Source organism: Loxodonta africana, chromosome 6, assembly GCF_030014295.1.
Source record: "Loxodonta africana isolate mLoxAfr1 chromosome 6, mLoxAfr1.hap2, whole genome shotgun sequence".
Lineage (NCBI taxonomy): Eukaryota > Metazoa > Chordata > Mammalia > Proboscidea > Elephantidae > Loxodonta > Loxodonta africana.
This window is the reverse complement of record NC_087347.1, coordinates 46,411,116-46,417,115: the sequence shown is the minus strand read 5'-3', so window position 1 is coordinate 46,417,115 and position 6,000 is coordinate 46,411,116.

The following is a 6,000-nucleotide window of genomic DNA, read 5'->3' as shown; positions in this document are numbered from 1 at the left end:
GGGTAGTATTCCGTCTTTTTCTATACTTTGAAATACCTTCAATAGTAATGGTGTTAAGTCTTCCCTGAAGGTTTGGTAGAACTCTGCAGTGAAGCCATCTGGGCCAGGACTTTTTTTTGTTGGGAGTTTTTTGATTACCGTTTCAATCTCTTTTTTTGTTATGGGTCTATTTAGTTGTTCTACTTCTGAATGTGTTAGTTTAGGTAAGTAGTATTGTTCCAAGAATTTATCCATTTCTTCTAGGTTTTCAAATTTGTTAGAGTACAATTTTATGTAGTAATCTGATATGATTCTTTTGATTTCATTTGGTTCTGTTGTGATGTGGTCCTTCTCGTTTCTTATTCGGGTTATTTGTTTCCTTTCCTGTTTTTCTTTAGTCAGTCTAGCCAATGGTTTATCAATTTTGTTAATTTTTTCAAAGAACAAGCTTTTGGCTTTGTTAATTCTTTCAATTGTTTTTCTGTTCTCTAATTCATTTAGTTCAGCTCTAATTTTTATTATTTGTTTTCTTCGGGTGCCTGATGGATTCTTTTGTTGCTCACTTTCTATTTGCTCAAGTTGTCGGGACAGTTCTCTGATTTTGTCTCTTTCTTCTTTTTGTATGAGTGCCTTTATCGATATAAATTGGCCTCTGAGCACTGCTTTTGCTGTGTCCCAGAGGTTTTGATAGGAAGTATTTTCATTCTCGTTGCTTTCTAAGAATTTCCTTATTCCCTCCTTGATGTCTTCTATAACCCAGTCTTTTTTCAGGAGGGTATTGTTCATTTCCCAAGTATTTGATTTCTTTTCCCTAGTTTTTCTGTTATTGATTTCTAGCTTCATTGCCTTGTGGTCTGAGAAGATGCTTTGTAATATTTTGATGTTTTGGATTCTGGAAAGATTTGTTTTATGCCCTAATATGTGGTCTATTCTAGAGAATGTTCCATGTGCGCTAGAAAAAAAAGTATATTTTGCAGCAGTTGGGTGGAGAGTTCTGTACAAGTCAATGAGGTCAAGTTGGTTGATTGTTGTAAGTAGGTCTTCCGTGTCTCTATTGAGCTTCTTACTGGATGTCCTGTCCTTCTCCGAAAGTGCTGTGTTGAAGTCTCCTACTATATATGTGGAGGTGTCTATCTCACTTTTCAATTCTGTTAAAATTTGATTTATGTATCTTGCAGCCCTGTCATTAGGTGCGTAAATATTTAATATGGTTATGTCTTCCTGATCAGTTGTCCCTTTTATCATTATATAGTGTCCTTCTTTATCCTTTGTGGCAGATTTAAGTCTAAAGTCTATTTTGTCAGAAATTAATATTGCTACTCCTCTTCTTTTTTGCTTATTGTTTGCTTGATATATTTTTTTCCATCCTTTGAGTTTTAGTTTGTTTGTGTCTCTAAGTCTAAGGTGTGTCTCTTGTAGGCAGCATATAGATGGATCGTGTTTTTTTATCCAGTCCGTGACTCTCTGTCTCTTTATTGGTGCATTTAGTCCATTTACATTCAGCGTAATTATAGATAAGTAAGTTTTTAGTGCTGTCATTTTGATGCCTTTTCATGTGTGTTGTTGGCCATTTCATTTTTCCACATGCTTTTTTGTGCTGAGACGTTTTTCTTAGTAGCTTGTGAGATCCTCATTTTCATAATGTTTAACTTTGTGTTTATTGAGTCGTTACGTTTTTCTTGGCTTTTTTCTTGAGTTATGGGATTGATATTCCTTTTTGTGGTTACCTTTTTATTTACCCCTTTTTTTCTAAGTAAAAACCTAACTTGTATCCTTCTATTTCGCCTTGTATCACTCTCCATCTGGCAGTTCAATGCCTCCTATATTTAGTCCCTCTTTTTGATTATTTTGATCGTTTTTCTATTGATTTCCATGATTTCCTGTTGTGTGTATTATTTTGTTTATTTATTTTTTAGAATTAGTCTTAATTTGTTTGTTTTTGTGCTTTCCCTGTTTGAGTTGCGTTGATATCAGGACGTTCTGTTTTGTGACCTTGTATTGTGCTGGTACCTGATATTATTGGTCATCCGGCCAAACAATCTCCTTTAGCATTTCTTGCAGTCTTGGTTTAGTTTTTGCAAATTCTCTAAACTTGTGTTTATCTGTAAATATCTTAATTTCTCCTTCATATTTCAGAGAGAGTTTTGCTGGATATATGATCCTTGGTTGGCAATTTTTCTCGTTTAGTGCTCTGTATATGTCGTCCCATTCCCTTCTTGCCTGCATGGTTTCTGCTGAGTAGTCTGAACTTATTCTTATTGATTCTCCCTTGAAGGAAACCTTTCTTTTCTCCCTGGCTGCTTTTAAAATTTTCTGTTTGTCTTTGGTTTTGGCAAGTTTGATGATGATGTGTCTTGGTGTTTTTCTTTTTGGATCAATCTTAAATGGGGTTCGATGAGCATCTTGGATAGATATCCTTTCTTCTTTCATGATGTCAGGGAAGTTTTGTGTCAGGAGTTCTTCAACTATTTTCTCTGTGTTTTCTGTCCCCCCTCCCTGTTCTGGGACTCCAATTACTCGCAAGTTATCCTTCTTGATAGAGTCCCACATGATTCTTAGGGTTTCTTCATTTTTTTTAATTCTTTTATCTGATTTTTTTTCAGCTATGTTGGTGTTGTTTCCCTGGTCCTCCAGAAGTCCCAGTCTACATTCTAATTGCTCGAGTCTGCTCCTCTGACTTTCTATTGCGTTGTCAAATTCTGTAATTTTATTGTTAATCTTTTGGATTTCTACATGCTGTCTCTCTATGGATTCTTGCAACTTGTTAATTTTTCCACTATGTTCTTGAATAATCTTTTTGAGTTCTTCAACAGTTTTATCAGTGTGTTCCTTGGCTTTTTCTGCATTTATCCTAATTTCATTTGTGATATCTTTAAGCATTCTGTAAATTAGTTTTTTATATTCTGTATCTGATAATTCCAGGATTGTATCTTCATTTGGGAAAGATTTTGATTCTTTTGTTTGGGGGGTTGGAGAAGCTGTCATGGTCTGTTTCTTTATGTGGTTTGATATGGACTGCTGTCTCCGAGCCATCACTGGGAAACTAGATTTTCCAAGTAGTCAGCTGGTGCGCTGGCTCCTAGTTCTGAAAACAGTCGCTGTCTGCCCGTATTTGTTCGTTTTCTGTCTCTAAGTCTGTGCTTGTTGTTCAGAGTTCGTAGATTGTTATGTATGTGATCGATTCCCTTGTTTTTCCGAGTCTTTGTTGCAAGAGGGATCTGCGGTAGCGTCCACCTAGTCCGCCATCTTGGCCCCGGCCTAGCCATTCTTTTAGGGTTGATCTGCTGGTGACAAATTCTCTTAGTTTTCTTTCTTCTGAGAATGGCTTGATTTCCCCTTCATTCCTGAAGAATATTTTCAGTAGGTATCAGATTCCGGATTGACAGTTCTTTTCTTTCAGTGCTTGAAAAATATTGTACCACTTTCTTCTGGCTTCCATTGTTTCTGATGAGAAGTCTCTGTTTATTTAAATTTTTTTTTCCCTATAGGGAAAGTGTCAGTTTTTTCCAGCTTCTTTCAAGATTTCTTCTTTGCGTTTAGTTTTCACAAGTTTAATTATGATGTGCCCAAAAACCTGGGCAGTGTTTCATTCTGTTGTACATAGGGTTGCTATTAGGAGAAACCGATTTAACACCACCTAACAACACCACTTTGTTTTAGTTTTTAACAACACCATGTATTTCTTTGGGTTTATCCTATTTGAGGTTTGGTCAACTTCTTAAATCTGTGGGTTGATGTCTGTGGTTAAATGAGTTCTTTTATGTGGCCTTTTGACTTGGAAAGGGAAACAGCTTGAGAGATTTTTTTCCCTAAGCCCTTAGGAGTTACCTTTGCCCTAACTTTCTACCACAGACGGCTTGTTACTTTTGTCCAGGTTGATCGAGATTTCCTAGGTGAGCTGAAATCATCTTGCGGTTTGATACTTTTTGTCTGGCCCAGGGCTGCAGCATGCCCTGTGACTGGTCTACTTTGCGTACCTTGAAAGAATTGGTCAATATACTTATGCAAATGAAGTGACTATAAATTACTATGCAAATAAAGTGTCTGTGGCCTACCAAGAAGGAACTGGTCAGTTCATGGCCATGGCAGGAGGGCCATGCCTAGAAATTGACCAGAAGTTTGCTTATATATGTAGCCGGCCCCACAGAGGTTTGCAGACAGAAAAAAAGGATGAAAGAAGCAGAAATGAAAGAAGGCAAGAAAGGCAAGAAGAGAGAAGAAGCAGAGAGGGAAGAGGCAAGGAACTTCCTAAAAGAGCTGTAACACAGGTCAAGGGCTGTAACATTGAAGACAGCAAAAGCCTTGGAAAGGGCCTTGTGGCAGAGCCAAAAGCAAAAGGCTCAGAAGGGGCACTGCAGCAGAGCCGGTGGTGACAAAAGAAACCTGCTGCTAGGACTGCGGCTAAGAGAGCTGAACAAAACTGCTACACTGGCTACGAGCCGGGGAAGTTAACAGTGGAGAGGATGACAGCAGGGAGGCTGAAGGCAGAGAAGCCTGTCCTGAGGGGGCTGAAAGAAAGCCTGTACTAAGGGGGCTGAGAGGAGGCCTGCATGCCTGAGAGGGGGCGTGCATGGCAGAGAAAGACCTGCTTGCTTGCACAATGAGAGGAGCTGAGACAGCTCTCCTGCACTGAAAAAAAGGATAGATGTGCTCTGTTCTTCAGGGGCGCATTCCAGTCTTTGCCTACATGCTTCCCCGATCCTGATCCTGATCCTGAGTTGTAGCCTGTTGATCCTGATCAAACCTAACTGTAAATATGGTCTGAGAGCACTGTGTGATCATTGCAACAGATTATCAAACCCAGAAGAGAAGTAGAGAGTGCCGTGGGAGGGATGACTGATGTGACAGAATTGGTAAATAAGAAAAGATTGGAGATTGGAGGTATGTCTGACCTTCACCTCATATGGCTCAGTCTTGGGTTGATCTTGATTTTCATTATCCCCCTGAAGTTAGACAGGTTCTGAGGCTACTACTACCATTTCACAATGTCTTCTGCCAAATTTGGGACCTTTTCAGCCATTATTTGAGTACTTTTTCAGCCCTGCTGTTTTTCTCTTCTTCTCCTGGAATTCCAATGACATGAATATCAGATCTTTCATTATACTCTCACAGGTCACTAAGGTTCTGTTCATTTTTTTCTCTGTGTTGTTCAGATTGGATAATTTCTCTCTTCCAGTTCATTGATTCTTTCTCTGTTCTCTCCATTCTGCCTTTGAGCTCATTTGCTAAGTTTTTTATTTAGCTGTAAAAATGGCGTGTCAGGGGCACCTGACCTCCTCCTCTAATTTCACAAGGGGGAAGGAGAATCAAGATCAATAGCCCAAGGCTGATTCCTATGAGGTGGAGGTCAGTTATGCCTCTACCCTCCAACCTTTTTACCAGCTCTGACACCAACTGTTCCTCCCACAGCACTCTCTACTTCTCTGCTGAGATTGATAATTCATTGCAATGGCCACACAGACCTCACAAACAATACTCACAATCATGGAGTTTATTAGGGAAGTAACAGGTTATAATCCAGGTCAGGAACACTCAAGATACATTCTTCGATCAAGACAGCCTCTTCTCAGCTGTGCCTGCAGGCAAGTCTCTTCTTGGCCTTTGGCCCCTCAGCCCCTCTGCCATGCTCAGGCAAATGTTACAAAGCTCTTTTAGCTCCGCTGATAAGTGCCCTGAGGTACCCCACTCTGTCGGTAAACCTTGGCCTGAAGGTACTCAGCTCTAGCTTCATGGGTTGGCAAACCTAGTTCCACCAAGTGCCCAGAGACACCCTACTTGCCAGGAAGCCTCCTGCCTGAAGGCACTCAGCATTCTCACTCCTTGGGCAGGGAAGCCCACTCCACTGTCTCCTGCTGGTATCCTGCCAGTCTCCTGCCTCTGCTGCTACCGTTTCTCTGCCACTGCTTCTCACCGCCTATGGTGTTACAGCTTTCTCTCAGTCTCCTGGTTCCAGGAGCTTCTCAGAGCAGGGATCCTGGGGTCCAAAGGACTTGCTCCATTCCTAGCTCTCCTTTCTTGGTG